General features: G+C 39.8%; 1 protein-coding gene across 2 annotated transcripts in view; it reads left to right on the forward strand.

Annotated features, from left to right (window-relative positions):
• Positions 1–19,386, forward strand: part of GALNT11 (polypeptide N-acetylgalactosaminyltransferase 11) — a 48,705-nt gene continuing 29,319 nt past the window's right edge. For both annotated transcript variants that reach the window (XM_069461360.1, XM_069461361.1), the window contains exon 1: positions 1–233. The gene's annotated coding sequence lies outside the window, so the exon portion shown is untranslated. The remainder of the gene's footprint in view (positions 234–19,386) is intronic.

Genomic DNA, 19,386 nt, shown 5'->3' on the forward strand with positions numbered 1-19,386 from the left:
TCGGCAGAGGCTGCGGCGCGGGGACTGGGCGAGGCCCCTGGGCCTGGGCGAGCCCGCGGCCGCCATCCCACCCCGTGTGTGCGCGACGCCCGGGTGCTCGGCCGCCCGGGCCGCGTTTCCCCCCGGCAGCTCCGCCGCCGCGGTTCCTGCGGCTCGGACTGGGGCTCTGGCGGGAGGGACGATGCCACCGCGCGAGTCACGGAAGGCCGCGGTCCTGGGCTGCCGGCGTCGCGGTGAGTAGCCGGCCGGGCGGCGGCGCCTGGCCCCGCGCGGCCTCCGTCCGACTGCGCCGCGCCTCAGGGGGCGAGCGGCTGTGGCGCGCGCGGGCCCCGGGGCGGGCTCGGGGAAGCGCCCGCGGCCAGAGGCCGGCCGGCTCCGGGGCCTGCGGGCAGGTGCAGCGCCTGGGACCGGCCGGAGCCGCCAGCGACTGAAGGTCCGAGCACGTACGTCTCTTCAGGCAAGGGTTGTCTGCCGCGGAGGCGGTGCCTGTGCCCCGGAGCTCCTCCCCGGGCTCCCGTTTCTGTCCTCTCTGGGAGCGCGGGACACGCGGACAGCCCTGGCTGAGGGCAGGGAGGGCTGGGCCCGCCTCGGGCCTCGTTTTCGGGCATTTTAGAACCGGGATCCTAGAGAGACTAGGATAACGAACCCGGGGTACTGAAGCCTTAGTTTCCGCAATATTTGATGTTCTCTCTTTTTTTTTTAACCGTTATTTTGTGCCGGTCAGGATTTTGACCAGATCCACACATGGTGTTTGGTTGATATGCCTCTTAAGTTTCTTTCTTTCTTTTTTTTTTTTCTTCACAATATGTTTGTTGAAGAAATTGGGTCATTTGTCTTGTGTAATTTCCTATATTTTTGAAATCCATGCTGTTTGGATAAATATAAAAAACTGCCAAGGCTCCCGCCCTTTAATTATGGTAGACGTCACCCTTTGGGGAATATTTATGATGGACTGGCTTTGCTTATTTTTACCATCAAAGAAAATTTGGTCTGGCCTTCCTTTTTCTTTGCATTATGAAAACAATCGGTTGGTTGGTTGGTTGGTTTTCCAAATATAAAATGGCATTATAATTTTGAATATGCTTTTCGTACCACTACTCTGCACCCACCAAAATATTCTGGTATTACTCTCCCTCAAATCACAGGTTTAGGCTGGGCTCTTCAGATTTTTTTTTTTTAATTCAGGATATTATGTACAAACATTTTGGTTACATGTAATGCGTTTGCTTTGCCCAAGCCAGGGCAACAAGCGTGTCCTTCCACAGTGTGCTCCAATTCCATTAGTTGTGGGTTTACCCCCCCAACACACTTCCCTACCTCCCCCACCTGACCAGCACCCAGTGAGTATTATTACCATGTGAATACCTGAGTGTTGATCAGTTAGTACCAATTTGATGGCAAGTACATGTGGTGCATGTTTTTTCATCCTTGTGATACTTCACTTTGAAAGATGGGCTCAATCTCTTTCCAGGATAATATAAGAGGTGCTAGCTCACCATTGTTTTTTGTAGTTCAGTAGTATTCCATGGTATACGTATACCACATTTTATTAATCCACTCATGTATCTATGGGCACTTGGGTTGTTTCCACATCGTTGCAATTGTAAATTGTGCTGCTATAAACATTCGAGTGCAGATGTCTTTATTATAGAATGGCTTTTTTTCCTTTGGATAGATGCCTAGTAATGGGATTGCTGGATCAAATGGCATTTCTGTTTTTAGCTCTTTGAAGTATCTCCAGATTATTTTTCACAGGGGTTGTACTAATTTGCAGTTCCACCAGCAGTGTAAGACTGTTCCAATCTTTCCACATCCACGCCAGCATTTGTTGTTTGGAGAGTTTTTGATAAAGGCTATTCTCACTGGAGTTAGGTGATAACTCATTGCAGTTTTGATTTTCATTTCCCTAATGATTAGAGATGTTGAGCACTTTTTTTATGTGTTTGCTGGCCATTAGTGTGTCTTTTTTTGAAAAGTTTCTGTCCATGTCCTTTGCTCATTTATTGGTTGGGTTGTTTGATTTTTTTGTTGTTGTTGTTGATTTTCTTAAGTTCTGTATAGATTCTTGTTATCAGCCCTTTATGGAATGTGTAGAAAGCAAATATTTTGTTCCATTCTGTAGGTTGTCTATTTGCTCTAATTCCTTGGCTGTGCAGAAGCTTTTTAATTTGATCAGGTACCATTCGTTTATTTTTGTTGCTGCTGTGATTGCTTTGGGGGTAGTCTTCATAAATTCTTTGCCTAGGCCAATGTCTAAAAGAGTGTTCCCAACATTTTCTTCCAGAATTCTTAAGGTTTCATGCCTTAGGTTTAAGTCTCTCATCCATCGTGAGTTGATTTTTGTGAGAGGTGAGAAGTGGGAATCCAGTTTCAGTCTTCTGCATGTGGATATCCAGTTTTCCCAGCACCACTTATTGAATGGAGATTCTTTTCCCCAACGTATATTTTTGTCTGCTTTGTTGAGGATTAGATGACAATATGAGGCTCGTTTTATATCTGGGATTTCCGTCCTACTCCAGAGGTCTATATCTCTCTTCTTGTGCCAGTACCACGCTGTTTTGGTTACTATAGACTTGTAGTAAAGTTTGAAGTCTGGCAGACTGATGCCTCCCAATTTGTTCTTTTTGCTTAAGATCGCTTTGGCTATGCAAGGTCTTCTCTGATACCAGATGAAGCATAGAATGATTTTTTTTCTAAATCTGTAAAGAATGATGATGATATTTTGATAGGGATTGCTTTAATTCTGTAGATCACTTTAGGTAGTATGGACATTTTGACAATATTGATTCTACCAATCCATGAGCATGGTAGGGATTTCCATCTGTTTGCATCTTCTACAATTTCTTTTCTCAGTGTTTTGTAGTTCTCCCTATATGTGTCTCTCACCTCCTTCATTAAATATATTCCTAAATATTTAATTTTCATTGATGCTATTTGAAAGGTGTTGCATCTTTGATTTGATTTTTGGCTTGACTGTTATTGGGTATATGAATGCCACTGATTTGTGTGCATTGATTTTGTATCCTGAGACTTTACTGAATTCATTTATCAATTCCAGGAGTCTCTTGGTTGAATCCTTGGAATTTTCTAGATATAACGTCATATCATCAGCAAAAAGTGAGAGTTTGACGTCTTCTGCCCCAATTCAGACACCCTTAATTCCCCTCTCTTGTCTGATTGCTCTGGCAAGGACTTCCAGCACTGTGTTGAATAGAAGTGGAGATACTGAGCAACCTTGTCTGGTTCCTGTTCTAAGTGGAAATGCTTTCAATTTTTCCCCATTCAGTATGATATTGGCTGTGGGTTTATCATATATGGCCTTAATAATTTTAAGGACTGTCCCATCTATGCCTATTTTGTTAAGAGTTTTTATCATAAAAGTGTGCTGGTTTTTGTCAAATGCTTTTTCTGCATCTATTGAGAGAAACATATGGTCTTTGTTCTTGCTTTTATTTATGTAGTGAATTGCATTTATAGATTTATGTATGTTGAATCAGCCTTGCATCTCTGGGATAAAGCTCACTTGGTCATGTTGAATTATTTTTTTGATGTGCTGTTGGATTTTATTTGCTAAGATTTTGTTGAGGATTTTTGCATCTATATTCATGAGGGATATTGGTCTGTAGTTTTCTTTTTCTGTTGTGTGCTTTCTTGGCTTTGGTATCAAGGTGATAATTGGCTTTGTAGAATGAGTTGGGGAGGATACCATCCTTCTCAATGTTGCGGAATAATTTCTGTAGTACAGGTATGAGTTATTCTTTGTAGATTTGGTAAAATTCAGGTGTGAACCCATCTGGTCCAGGACTTCTCTTTTTTTTTTTTTGGAAGATTTTTAATTGCTGCTCCAATTTCTGTGCTTGATGTCGATCTGTTCAGGAATTCTATTTCCTCCTGATTGGGCTTAGGGAGGTTGTGTGTTTCCAAGAATTTGTCCATTTCCTCCACATTTTGTAGTTTTGGGACATATAGATTTTTATAGTATTCAAAGATAATGTTTCGTATTTCTGTGATGTCTGTAGTGACCTCTCCTTTTTCAGTTCTGATTGAGTTTATTAAAGTCCTTTCATTTCTAGTTCTTGTCAATCTAGCAAGAGGGCTATCAATTTTGTTTATCTTTTCGAAAAACCAACTCTTGGTTTTATTGATCTTCTGTATAGTTCTTTTATTCTCAATTTCATTTAGTTCTGCTCTGATATTATTTTTTTCTTCTGCTAGGGTTAGAATTAATTTACTCTTCCTTTTCCAGTTCCTTGAGATGATATATTAGTTTGTTGATTTGTGAGCTTTGTGTCTCTTGGATGTGAGCATCTAATGCTATTAGTTTTCCTCTCAGGAATGTTTTTGCTGTATCCTGCAGATTTTGATAACTTGTGTCCCCATTATCATTTAGTTTGAAAAATCTTTTGATTTCCATCTGGATCTCCTCCTTGACCCAGTAGTCATTCAGCAATAGATTGTTTAATTTCCGTGACTTTGTGAAGTGGTGTTTCTGTTGGAATTGATCTCTAATTTTATACCACTGTGGTCTGAGAAGATACATGGTATGATTTCTATTTTTTTTAAATTTGTTGAGGTCTGATTTGTTGCCCAGGATGTGATCAATTTTGGAGAAAGTTCCATGAGCTGATGAGAAGAATGTCTATTTGGCTTTATTTGGGTGGAATGTTCTGTAGATGTCTGTTAGACCCATTTGTTCTAGAGCTCTATTTAAGTCCATTGTTTTTTTGCTTATTTTCTGTTTGGAGGTTCTGTCCAATTCAGTCAGTGGGATTGTTGAGATCCCTAGCTACTATAGCATTACTGTTTATAATGCTACTTAGATCAAACAGGTTTGCTTTTTATGTATCTTGCCTTTTATGTATCTGGGGGCTCCTGCGTTGGGTGCATAAATATTAAGAATTGTTAAGTCTTCTTGTTGAATTTTTCCTTTCACCATTATATGGTGACCATCTTTGTCTTTCTTTACTTTTGCTATTTTAAAGTATGTTGTCTGAAATAAGGATCGCTACCCCTGCTCTCTTCCATTTGCCTGGAAGTTTGTTTTCCAGCCCTTGACCTTGTGTATGAAAGCATCTTTGTGGATTAGATGCGTTTCCTGAAGACAGAGATACTTGCCTTATAATTTTTTTATCCACTCAGCCAGTCTGTCTCTTCAAAGGACGATTCAAGCAATTCACATTTATTGAGAGGATTGATATTTGGGGTATATTTCTGTTCATATTGTTGGGTAAATTCTTATTGTTTTATTTTACCTTTTGAGCCATTGTGGAATCCAGGTTCTGAACTTTTAACTCTTGAGTGATTTTACTTCGGTGAGTGCCTATTATGCCGTTCAGTGTATAATGCAGGTCTGAGTACTTCCTGCAGGGCAGGTCTGGTCTTCAAAAATTCCATCAGTTATTGCTTGTCTGGGACAGTCTTTATTTCTCCCTCATAGATGAAGCTTAGTTTTGCCAGATAAAGAATTCTAGGTTGTAAAGACTAATCATAAAAAAAAGAAAAAAAATAAGAATTCTAGTTGGCCATTGTTCTGTTTTTGAAGATTGAGGATGAGTCCCCAGTCCCTTCTGGCTTGTAGGGTTTCAGTTAAGAAGTCTGCAGTTAGTCTGATAGGTTTTCCTTTGTAGGTTATCTGCTGTTTTCGTCTTACTGCTTGAAGGATTGCCTCTTTTGTGTTTACTTTGGCCAATCTAATAATTATGTGACGTGGTGATTGCCTTTTCACATTGAGTCTCCCAGGAGTTCTGTGTGCTTCTTGTATCTGGATATCTAGATTTCTGGTCATTCCAGGCATATTTTCCTCCAGTATTCCAAGATATAGATTTTCCAGCCCTTGCGTATTTTCTTCTTCTCTAACTGGGACACCTATAATTTTCTTTTATCTGGTTTCTTTACATAATCCCGCATTTCTCGTATGTTTTGTTCTTGTCTCTTGCTTCTGTGTTCGTTTTCTTCATCTGATTTGTTTAGCACATAGGCATTATCTTCAAGCTCTGAGATTCTTTCTTCTGTGTGATCCATTCTATTCTTAAGGCTTTCCACTGTGTTTTGAAGTTCCTTGAATGTGTCTTTCATTTCCAGAATTTCTGTTTGGTTCTTTCGTAATACTTTGATTTCTTTAGAGAATACTTTATTCATTTCCTGTATTGTTCTCATGGCTTCTTTGTGTTGGGTTTCTAGTGTCTCTTCATTTTCATTGAATTTTCTTACAATCCATATTTAGAATTCTTCTTCTGTCTTTTTAATCATTTCATTTAAATTAGTATCTGTTTTTGAGGGTCTAATGATTTCTTTTGGGGGTGACTTTTCTCTCTGATCTTTTATGTTGCCTGTGTTCTTTTGCTGGTTCTTTCTCATTAAGCTACTTGGTCGAGAACTGGGAGTGCTAGAACTGGTTTGTGCCCCTAACTTCAAGCCCCCAAGGGATGTTCCTTGATAGTGGTGGGAGGAGGTGCCCTGGTCTTGTGTTGCCTTAGGGGTATTTTAGCAAGTTGGATTACCTCTGACCTGTTGTCTTCACCTGTTGCCATGGAGATTAGTGAGTTTGGTTCCCCAGCTTAAGCTCCCAGGTGGTGGATTGCACTTGTGTGTATGACTCCACTGCCCTCTAATAGCTTGAGATGGAAGGCACTGTGTTAAGCTATCCGGTTACCCTCTCTGTCGTTGGTTGTAGATTGCGCGGAGGAGCCAGTTATCGAGGTAATCTGATGCCTCTGTGTTAGTCTCTGGTCTCCTGGGTGAGGAATACGAATGCCCCGATCTTTAGGAAGAGTCTTGCCACTCCCAAGGGTTACTTGGACCCTATTCCCCCTTAAAGTGGGGGTAAGGGCAAGACAGAGAGCTCAGCTGATGCTTGCAAACCTGTGTGTGTATGCTTCTATGGTTGCTAGACCTGCCGCTAGGGGGAGCCACTAGTATGTTATTCAGGACTCTTTCACCAGCTTGGGAGGCTGCTCCTGATGGGAGGAAGGGTCAATTGGTGGAATTGCTGAGGTCCCTTTTCCTTCCCTGTCTACAGACACCCCTGTTGGCAGCTTTCGGATATGGAGAGCAAGCCCTAGGGTTATGATCTTATTAGATGACCTAAGCCAGTCCGGTGGGCAGAATCAGTGGGCTGTCAATTATTGTACAGCGCCCAGGCGTTACAGATTCACGCCTGTCGCACAGGGAAAGCGGCTTTTCTCGCTTGTCCCCACCTCCAAGGGTGGAGCCCCCCATGCCGGGCAGAAGTTGCTGGGCAAGAGGAGGGGTGTTGCCGGACTGCCCAGCGCCCCAGCCTCTGGAGATCCTACAAGTGGCGGCCTCCCACCATTGGGGAACTAGCATTATGAGGAAGCACTCAAGGTTTTTTTTTTAAAAACTGATCTTTTTCCCAGAAATACTATATTTTGAGATCTACTGTCTTAAGAAAAATAGGAAATAGAAAAACCTCTTCTACCTTCAATATGTATCAGTTGAACTTTTCAAATTGAATGTCCTGAAACAGTAGTCTGCACCTCACTTCTGACAGTTTCTGTGCTGTTCCTCATAAGGAGTTCCGTCTGTCTTTTTTTGTTGTGGTGGTAAAATGTATATAACATGAAGCTTATTTTAACCATTTTTAAGTGTATAGTTCGATGGCATTAAGTACATTCACAATGTTGTATCATCATCCCCAAAACTTTTTCATCACCCCAATCAGAAACTATAAGCATTAAGCAATAACTCTCCATTTCCCCCTCCCTCCAGCCCCTTTCTGTTTGGATGAATTTGCCTATTCTATACTAGATACTTCATGTGAGTGGAATTGTACAATATTGATCCTTTTGTGTCTGATGATTTCACATAATGTTTTCAAGGTTTATCCATGTTGTAGGAAGTATCATACTTCATTCTTATGGCTGAATAATATTCCACTGTATGTATATATCACAATTTGCTTATCCAGTTATCCGTTAATGGACACCGTGTTGTTTCTACCTTTTGTCTGTTGTGGTAATGCTATGAACATGTGTTTACAGGGGTCTGTTTGAGTCCATTTTGAATTCTTTTGAGTATACTACATCCAGGAGTAGAATTGCTGGGTCATATGGCAGTTCTGTTTAACATGTTGAGGAACTGACAAACTCTTCTTCACATTTTAAAAACTGCTTTCTTAAAGACCCTCATACCTTATTAATTGCTAAATCTGAGGGCTCTACCTTAGCTCTCATGTGTCTTGACCTTTCTAAACCTTTATGATACCTCATGGTGCTTGTTAGTACACACTCTTGAGTTCTCCCACTTTGTGGCCCTCAGGTCCATCCCAGGCTCTTCTGCTTGACACGGTACTTAAGTGTGCTCATCCCCAGAGCTTCAGTGCTTGCTCCCTCACCCATCGTGCTATCCTCATTACTTAAGCCCTCCTTTGCTATTATGTCCATGTAACTTAAACTGTCATTTCGATGTTTATTTTAAAGTTCTCTCTGAGGCCTCAATTTGGATTTGAAGCTCATGGGCATCTGCATATCAGTGTTCTTTCAAATGCAACATGTGCAGAGCAAAATTCATCTTCTGTTAATCCTCCCAAACCTGTGCTACCTGTCAGTAAGACTTGAAAGCTGGGTATTGTTTTTATTGCCTTTCTCCCTTAGAGGGCCCATATCCTGTCAAGTTGACTAGTGCAGACAGTTCTGCTGATCCTCCTTCCCACTCACTTTCAGAGCCTTAGATCGAGACACAATAGCCTCTTACTGGAATTTTTCTAACTGTACTCTCTGATTCTAGATTTTTTTCCCCCTCTGTCCGAAACCATTTACGCACAGCTGCTAGAATTTTCTTCCTAAGATTTATTTGCTCAAAAACACTAGTGAACTTCCTTTTACATGCAGAACTAGTTAATCCTTATCCTCAGTGTCAGAGCCTCATCCTGTCTTCATATAATTAATCACCTTACGTTAGCCTTGTCCTGCCCCTGTGTATTCATCTATATTCATCATTACAGCCAGCCATTCTACTTGCTGTTCTGTTTGGAAAACCGAAAACAGATATGTGTTGCAGTTTCCCAAGACTTGAACTTTCTGCTTGAAATAGTTCAGTATTTGGTCTTTGAAATTTTCATGTTTAAAGCCAAAACTTAAATCTCAACTTCTATGAGAAATCTTCAAGTTGTTTTCAGACAAAACTGATTTCTCCTCCATCCACGTTTCCATATATTTTGCTTATATCTTTATTGTAGCAGTAATTTTTAGAGTTTGCTTTTGGGTGTACCCAAGTTTTTCCATCCAATTTATTACTTCTTTAAGATATTTTTTTTCTTAGAGAAAATGAGATTACTGTCTAAAGTGTATAATGGTTTCTAAGTCTCTTGTGGCATTGTCCAACTGCTTTTAAAAAAAAATCTTTATATTATGGTTTTTGCTGTTGTTTTTGTTGTTGTTTTTGAGACAAAATCTTCCTCTCTCGCCTCAGGTAGAGTGCAGCAGCCTCATCATAGCTCCCTGCAAGCTCAAACTCCTGGGCTCAGTGATCCTCCTGCCTCAGCCTCCTGAGTAGCTGGGACTACAGGCATGTGACAGGACACCCTGCTTATTTTTTTGTTTTTAGTAGAGACAGGGTCTCACTCTGGCTTAGGCTGGTCTTGAACTCCTGAGCTCAAGCAGTCTTCCTGCCTTGGTCTCCCAGATTGTGAGGATTACAGGCTTGTGAGCCACCGCTCTTGGCCTATATTAATAATTTCATCATTGATAAATGTACTGTTTACCTGTATTTTGAATATAAACAAGTATTTCTAAAAACTTCTGTAATTTGAGCTAGAAAATACTATCTTATTTTTATTTGTATGTCTTTGCTAATTATTGAAACTGAAGGCTTTTCCATGTGTATTTCCATGTATGTTTCTTTTGTGAATAGTCTTTTCTATATACTTCATCTATTAATCTAATACTTTACTCATTTATCTAATAATCCTGTGCCATATTTGCTGCAGATATTTTCCTGTTTTTGTCCTATTGCTTTTTAATTTTAGTTATCACCTTTGACTTATAGTGATAGCTCTATTTAACTTTAATATCTTATAAATATTTTCTTTAGCTTTCAACATATTTTTAGAAGTTTGAAAGAGTTGGTAAAAAGACAAGGGAACTTCATTATAAATTGCATTTTAAAAAAGGAAGTATTTATAATCTTCACAACTAGTTAACTTACGAATCTTAAGTTTAGTGAAAAGTTCACTTTTTTTCCCCCTTCTTTTTCTGGTTGTGGTAAAATACACATAACATGAAGTTTATCTTTTTAATTATTCATCTTACCAACTTCCTGAGCCTATTCATGATATTGGAAAAGGATTCTTTGTTAGTCTGGGTTCTCCTGAGAAACAGAACCCATAGGATGTGTATACATGTGCGTGCGTGCACACCCCTCCCCCCCACAGATTTATTTTAAAGAATTGGCTCACGTGATTGTGGGGGCTGGCAAGTCCAAAACCTGCAGGGCGGCCGGGCATGATGGCTCACACCTATAATCCTAGCACTCCGGGAGGCCGAGGCCAGTGGATCCTTTGAGCTCAGGAGTTCGAGACCAGCCTGAGCAAGAGCAAGACCCCGTCTCTACTAAAAATAGAAAGAATTTATATGGACAACTAAAAATATATACAGAAAAAATTAGCCGGGTGTGGTGGCGCATGCCTGTAGTCCCAGCTACTTGGGAGGCTGAGGCAGGAGAATTGCTTGAGCCCAGGAGTTGGAGGTTGCTGTGAGGTAGGCTGATGCTACAGCACGCTAGCCTGGGCAACAGAGACTCTGTCTTGGGGGAAAAAAACAAACAAACAAAAAAAAAACGGCAGAGCAGGTGGAAGACCCAGGGAAGAGTAAGTGTTATAGCTTGAGCCTAAAGGCAGTGTGGAGGCAGAATTCTCTTTTGTACATGTTCGAATTTCCTCTTCTTAAAAAGAAACCACACGTATAAATGGCCATCAGGTACATGAAAAAATGCTCAACATCATTAGTCATCAGAGAAATGGAAATCAGAACTACAATGAGATATCATCTCACCCCAGTTAAAATGGCTTTTGTCAAAAAGATAGGCAATAATGAATGCTGGTGAGGATGTGGAGAATGGGGAACCCTTGTACACTGTTGAAGGGAGTGTTAAATTCGTGCAACCACTATGGAGAACAGTGTGGAGGCTCCTTAAAAAACTGAAAACAGAACTACAATATGCCTCAGCAATCCCACTGCTGGGTATATATACAAAGGAGGGGAAAACAGTATGTGGAAAAGATATCTACACTCCCATGTTTATTGCAGCACTATTCACAATAGCCAAGATTTAGAATCAACCTAAATATCCATCAGTGGATGAATGAATAAAGAAATTGTGGTATGTATACACAATGGAATATTATATAGCCACAAAAAATGAAATCCTGCTATTTGCAACAACATGGATGGAACTGGAGAACCTTATGTTAAGTGAAATAAACCAAGCTCAGAAAGACAAATCTTGGGCATTCTTACTCATGTGGGAGCTAAATATTAAAAACAATTGATCTCATGGAGACAGAGAGTAGAATGATGGTTACCAGAGGATGGGAAGAATAGTGCGGAGTGGGGGAGTAGTGGGGATGGTTTAATGAGTGCAAAAATATAGTTAGAATGAACAATATTTAATAGCACAACAAAGTGACTATAATCAACAATGTTAGGGTATACTTTAAGATAGCTAAAAGAGTAGAATTGGAAAATGATAAATGCCTGAGATGATGGATACTCCAATTACCCTGACTTGATTAATTCACATTGTATGCTGTATCAAAGCAGCACATGTACCCTCTAAAGATATACAACTATTATATACCCATAATATTAATAATTAAAAAGAAAAAATCCTCACATTCACACACACAAAGAAACCAGTCATATTTGATTAGGGCCCACCCTAAAGACTTCATTTTAATTTAATGATCTCTTTGAAGTCTGTCTGTAAATACAGTTACATTCTGAGGTATTGGGGGTTAGGAGTTCAGCATATGATTTTCCAGGATACACAATCTAGACCATAATAGGTGCCAAATAATCTCTGGTGGGATGGAGTGGGAGAAGGCAAACCAGCAGGTATTTAGTTTATTATGTAAACTCATTTATATAATAAATAATTTGGAATGAAATACAATTTAGAAGTAGCTAACAATTCACTTTTAATTGTCTGCTATTACATTAAATTTACAAATTGGTAAGGAAGCTATTCTGTACTTCCTAAGTGTTTCCAGAAGACTCTGCCTTCATGCTTCCTATTAAGTTTATTTCCAAGTATTTGGTTGTCTTTTTTTTTTTTTTGAGACAGAGTCTCACTCTGTTGCCCAGGCTAGAGTGAGTGCCGTGGCAGCCTAGCTCACAGCAACCTCAAACTCCTGAGCTCAAGGGATCCTCCTGTCTCAGCCTCCCGAGTAGCTGGGACTACAGGCATGCACCACCATGCCCGGCTAATTTTTTCTATATATATTTTTAGCTGTCCATATAATTTCTTTCTATTTTTAGTAGAGATGGGGTCTCGCTCTTGCTCAGGCTGGTCTTGAACTCCTGAGCTCAAACGATCCGCCCACCTCGGCCTCCCAGAGTGCTAGGATTATAGGCGTGAGCCACCGTGCCCGGCCGGTTGTCTTTTTTTAATGGGATACTTTTTTTCATTATATATTTCTTAAAAACTAGAGTAGGTACTTACTATTTTATTTTGATAGTGTATTAACTTGATATTTGGTAATTCTTACAAAAATGTTAAAGTCGTTAGAATTTCCTTCCTAATGAGATGGGATTTTTAAAACTTTGCATTAGGGGAGTTAAAGTTCTCACTGCTTATTAAAATAAAATTAAACATTTTATTTTGTGATAACTGTAGATTCATGTGCAGTTATAAGAAATAATATGGAGACAGCCTGTGTACCCTTTACTAAATTTTCCCAAATGTTAATATCCTGCAAACCTATAGTATAATATTAAAACCAGGATATTGACATTGATACCTTATTGATAGAGTGTTCCCAGTTCCTCCATCCAGTCCCTGTGACATTGCTATTATTCACTTCATTTACATGGGTATTGTAATTACCCAGTACATGCATTGTTACTATCATTACTTTATTTTTTTTTTTTTTTTTTTTTTTTTTTTTTTTTGTTGAGACAGAGTCTCACTTTGTTGCCCAGGCTAGAGTGAGTGCCGTGGCGTCAGCTTAGCTCACAGCAACCTCAAACTCCTGGGCTTAAGCGATCCTACTGCCTCAGCCTCCCGAGTAGCTGGGACTACAGGCATGCGCCACTATGCCCGGCTAATTTTTTCTATATAGATTTTTAGGTGTCCATATAATGTCTTTCTATTTTTAGTAGAGACGGGGTCTCGCTCAGGCTGGTCTCGAACTCCTGACCTTGAGCAATCCACCCGCCTCGGCCTCCCAGAGTGCTAGGATTACAGGCGTGAGCCACCGCGCCCGGCCTATCATTACTTTAAATAGTGACCTTTTAGATCAGTTAAGAATAAGAAAAGATTTTATTTTACTTTCATTTTTTTCCTTCTCTGATGCACTTCTTTGTGTAGCTCTAAGTTTCTGACCTATATCATTTTCCTTCTGCCTGAAGAATTTCTTTTAACATTTCTTACAGGGCAGGTCTGGTTTCTCTAATACTTTAAATATTTCACTCTACTTTGATCTCTGATGAGAAGTCCACTGTAGTGCTTATCCTTTTTCCCTATAGATAAAGCACCCCCCACTCCCCGGTGGGGGAGGGGGGCTTCTTTCAAGATTTTACATTTGCTTTTGATTTTCTGAATATGATATGCCTAGGTGAAGGTTTTTTGGTATTTATCCTGCTTGGTGTCAGTGTCCTGGATCTGTGGTTTGGTGTCTGTTGTTAATTTTGGAAAGTTCTTGGCCATTTAATTTCAAATATTTCTTCTGCCTTTCTGTTTTCCTTCTGATATTCCAGTAATGTGTATGTTATACGTTATGAAATTGTCCCACAGTTCTTGGATGTTCTGTTGTTGTTTTTTTTTTTATTCTTTTTCCTTTTCTGTTTGGGAAGTTTCTGTTGACCCACCTGTAAGCTGATTTCTTTCTTTGGCGCCGTGGAGCCTACTCCTGAACCCGTAGAGTGCATTCTTCATTGTTGATTTCTAGCATTTCCTTTTGATTCTTTCTTAGGGTTTCTATCTCTCTGCTCAGGATGTCCATCTGTTCTTGCATGTTGTGTACTTTTTCCTCTAGAGCTCTTAACATAAATTATGGATATTTAAAATTCCCTATTTCATAATCCCAACATCTGTGTCATATGTGAGTCTGGCCTGATTATTGCTTTGTGTTTTCAGACTGTTTTTTTCCTTGCCTTTTGGTATATGTGTGTTATAATTTTTTTCTGTTTTCTTTTTTTTTTTGAGACAAAGTCTCACTCTGTTGCCCGGGCTAGAGTGCTGCAGCATCAGCCTAGCTCATGGCAACCTCAAACTCTTGGGCTCAAGTAATCCTCTTGCCTCAGCCTCCCGAGTAGCTGGGACTACAGGCATGCACCACCATGCCCGGCTAATTTTTTCTATATATTTTTAGTTGTCCAGTTAATTTCTTTCTATTTTTTAGTAGAGACAGGGGGGGGGGGGTGGTCTCACTCTTGCTGAGGCTGGTCTGGAACTCCTGACCTTGAGCGATCCACCCGCCTGGGCCTCCCAGAGTGCTAGGATTACAGGCGTGAGCCACCTCGCCCAGCCTTAATTTTTTTTCTTTTTTCTTTTTTTGTTGTTGAAAGCCTGACAATAGAAATTGAGGTAAATAGACCTTTGGTGTGAGGATTTATGGTAATCTGGCTAAGATTTGTCTGTGTTTAATGTGTGACGTAGCTACAGGTCCTGGAGACTTTGGATTGCTCTAGTGTCCTTGTTTTTGTCTGCCCTCTTGACTTAAGGAATTTCTAAGTGCTCTTCCCCAGAGAGATGCTGTGTCTTCCAGCTCTTTCAGCTGTAACCCACTGTTACTATATTTGAAACCCTGTAGATGTGGTGACAAAATGTGAAAGAGGGTAAGAGTTCACTATACTCTGATTAAATCTCAGTCTTCTAGTGGGCCTGTGTTTCACATAGGTTCACTCTTGTGGTGGGTTGTGACCTTCACAAGTATTTCTCTAATGGTTTAGCTTCCCCTCACCCCACCCACCCCACCCCTACTCCTTGCCCTAGCTCCTGAGTTCTTACTCTGTTTCCTTGAAGTCCTGACTTTTGTTGATGATTTTTTTCCCCTTTAGAGGAGGCTGGAGTGGGAGGAGTGTTCTTTGTATTGCCCTAGTTGGGAGATGCCCTGGAGATGTCTTTTCCCCTGGAGCATATGCCTTTGTTATGGAGAAAGTTCTGGGTGTGTTTCACAATGATTACCCTTACCTTTCCCTGCCTGAGGGGTCTTTCTGGGACCTTCACCTTGAGCAGTTAGTGGAGTTCCTGGGGTAAAGCCAGCCCATAGATGAGACCCTTCCCTGGAGGGTGTCATCTCTTGCTAGTCGACACTCAGCCTCCAGCGCCAGCTTACAGCTTCAGCAGCTTCTGCTCCAGGTAAGCAGGTCATGCCTGTGTTCCTCCTGGTTTCCTGTACAGTTTGCCCTGTTACCTCAGTTCTCTGATGGGTCCAAAAAAGTCATTGATTTTTAGTTTGCCCAGCTTTCTCTCATCGCTCGAGGAGTGACGACTTCTATGCTCGTTATATGTTGGGGCTGAAAGCGAAGTCAGCACCATTCTTTGTAACTTACATTTTGTGACCTATTACCACCTTTTCAGTGAATTAGATGCATAGGCCCAGGGCTGTGATATTGCATCTAGATTTAATTGGGTAGGCTAAATTTAATATTTTGTATATATCACCTGATTAAGGATTTCAAACAATGCTCCTTTATAGCTTTTGCTTTCCTTAGAAAAGCTTATCACTTTGTTCTTTTCTTGCAAGTATAAAAATGTCTTCCAACTCTTCAGAAAAACTCTTTTGTATGCATTATTTTTTTACTTTACATAGGCAGCAGAAGCTTTTTAAAGATAAAAGCTCTATCTTGGCCGGGCGTGGTGGCTCACGCCTGTAATCCTAGCACTCTGGGAGGCCAAGGTGGGTGGATCGCTCAAGGTCAGGAGTTCGAGACCAGCCTGAGCAAGAGCGAGACCCTGTCTCTACTAAAAATAGAAAGAAATTATCTGGCCAACTAAAATATATATAGAAAAAATTAGCCGGGCATGGTGGCGCATGCCTGTAGTCCCACCTACTCGGGAGGCTGAGGCGGTAGGATCGCTTAAGCCCGGGAGTTTGAGGTTGCTGTGAGCTAGGCTGATGCCACGGCACTCACTCTAGCCCGGGCAACAAAGCGAGACTATGTCTCAAAAAAAAAAACAAAAAACAAACAAAAAAACCCAAAACGCTCTATCTTTATTAGATTTTCCATTTGGAAATAAAAAATTAGTACTTGTAAGAATTTGTCAAGTTTCTTTTCTGTTGAAACCTGATTTTATTATTTTGGGTTCCTCCAGAAGCAAATCCTGAGATAAAAATTTGAATCGAAGTTGTTTATTTGTGAGGTTATCCCTGAACACACCAGGGAAATGAAGTGAGACGTGGTAGGAAAGGCAGCTATAAAGGGTATGTTTTCAAGCCAGTTTCGGCTGTGGAGAGCTAAAGCTTCATCATGCTGGAAACTTCAGAGCAGGGTACAATACCAGTGTCAGAGTATTCCTCTCGGGGAGGGCCTGAGGGAGCCGTCATCTTTTTACCAGTCCATTGTTGAGGGCTGCCCCGAGGGAGGTGCACATTCTCCCGTACTTGGGGCCTGCCCGGCAGGTGGGCGGGTGGGCATCAGAGGCCGGACTTATAGGTGTTGGCAGTTTGAATTCAGAACATCCTGTGGGATGCTCAAGGGGATGTGCAGGCAGCAGTGTCTGTGGTATTGATTTACTGGGGCTTGACTGGACAGCGTGAGCTGGCACCTGGCCATTTGACAGATCAGTTAAGTTTGTCAGCTTTCTAGACCTGTTGAGATGGCAGATATTCAGAAAAGAGTTTTCTGAAAAAGCCCCAGGATTCTGTCACATTTTGATTTGTTGATGGTCTTTTTGGCACTATCTAGCCGGCACACTTTAAAATGCAAAAACAACAGTTTAGAAAATAACTAGTACCCCTCAGTAGTGGTTTATAGGTAGTTCCTACTCTGTCTTTAGCAATACGGTACTTTACCATATTGTCTGTCTTTTTACTTTCTTTTTCTTTGGTGTTTGTTTAATTTAATTTACTTATTTCTCCCATCAGCATTGCTTTGTGTTTTTCTTCTGCATTTGAGATATAATGTTAGACATTTCATATATTTATGTCCTTTTTGATTTTCTTATAGAGAAGGGATTCATAACTATCAGGGATGTCAAAGGATTGTTCCCAGGGAGCATATCATATTTGGGATGTGTAATTATAAAATACTGTTGTTGGTGGCTAAGTTTTCTTGTAGTTTTCCAGGTTAAATAAGGAATGAGAAGGAATAATGTGTATTTTTATGTTGTCATCACCTGGTAATTTCATGGGGATATGTAGGGACAATATTGTGTAAATCAGTATTTGTAATCACATGACTATAGCTGAGTCAAAACATGAATGTGCCTTTTTTTATGGAAAAGGCTAACAAATATTTGCTGTTTGACAATGCAGAATACAGAGTATACTTATGAGAAAATAGCTGAAAACTACTGCCAGGTAAATATTTAACTTTTATAGGTAGATACTTAACTTTGTACTAATGAAAGTGGTCTGTTAGTTAAACAGAATTGTCTCATTAGCCTGTAGTAAAAGGTGGACATTCAAAGGGGCCTAAGAATTTCAGACTAGATAATGGTTCATAGAGGAAAAACTGTTCTTCAAATTGTGCTGTTAGAGCATTTATTCAGTGTTCAAATTTTATTCTCAAATTTTTTCACAAATTAATGGAATTAAATTTCAGTGTGCTTAAAATCCATTCTGTTTTCTTTGTTCATTTTGGTATGGAAATCCTCTTTGCTTTTGAGATAAAAAGAAAAGTGTATCCTGCTTCTTTCAAAGCCTTAACATATTTAATCTTATCCATAGCTCTTAGATTTTTAATAAGTGTTTTCCTAAGAAAATTTTTACCTCATTTATTAAATAACTGCATATGTTCTTTTTTCTTTGTAGAAAATGTTTTAAATAAAAGTACAAAGAAAATTAGCCATACTGTCACTAACCTGAGTCTGTTAATTTTTCAGTAATTGCCAAAAACAGTATAACGTTTTGTATATAGTATAGAGAGATTAAAAATAATTAGATTATATAGCAAAACACTAACAGTAGTGAGATTTCAGGTGGTTTATAGTTTCCTTTTTGCTTATCTGTCTTTTCTAAGTTTTGAGCACAATAGCAAAAGCTATTATTATTATCATTATTATTAATCCCCAGCACCTTGAATGTTGCCTGGCATATGGAGCTCCTACTGTGTTCCTAGTATTAGCTTTTTCTTTAGGATTATTTAATGATTTTCAGAAGAATGTTGCATTATTTAGTACATTTAATAGGTTATGACTGGAAGATTAATTACATAAGCTATCATCTGTAGAGTGACATTGCATAACAGGCATTGTTTTAGTGACCTTTATATAATTTAACTACTTTATGGAGCACAATTTTGTAGCTGGTATGGACTGTGTTGTCTGTTAACAGAGGGTGACTATAAAAAGTATTTCAAAATGAGCCTTCTTACCTCAAAGCACTGTACTGTGCTGTTAAGAAATACCCCTTACTCTAATCTGATAATGATGCTGGAATTTGAATGGAGTGAGCTGAGATTTTAGACCTTTGTGACCTAAACAGTTTGCCAGAAAGCATTTTAGATACAACAACAGTAGATGATAACAGTAGCAATAAAAATGTTGCTTTTTGAGCAAATTAAAGTATGTATGTGCTTAAATTGTTATTTGTGTGTTTTTATAGACATATTTTTCTACTCTCTTGGATTGCATGGTGTAGTGCAAGGCTGCTCTTTGCCTGTAAAGGTGATGTCTGGCTTCCAAACCCTCTTTTATTTCCTTTCCCTCCTTATGGGTATCAACGTTTTAAAAAATAATTTATGGAGGGATACTAGAAACCGACTCCGTATTATTTTGTCCTTCCTTTTCTTGATCCTTTGTTTTATAATATAAGCCGGTGTGTATGTGTATTTTTATGTAGCATTCTATATACACTCTTCTCATCTTTTTTTACTTGACGACATAATTTAGAGACCAACCTATGACTTATAATATATAGAGATACTTTCCTTTTTACAGCTGTGTATTGCTTTATTGTATAGATATTTCTTAGTTTATTCAGCAAGCCCCTTACTAATGGACAATTGGTTTGATTTCAGCTTTTTGCCATTACAGAGAGTCCTG

Source organism: Eulemur rufifrons, chromosome 29 (assembly GCF_041146395.1).
Source record: "Eulemur rufifrons isolate Redbay chromosome 29, OSU_ERuf_1, whole genome shotgun sequence".
In the NCBI taxonomy this organism is placed as follows: domain Eukaryota; kingdom Metazoa; phylum Chordata; class Mammalia; order Primates; family Lemuridae; genus Eulemur; species Eulemur rufifrons.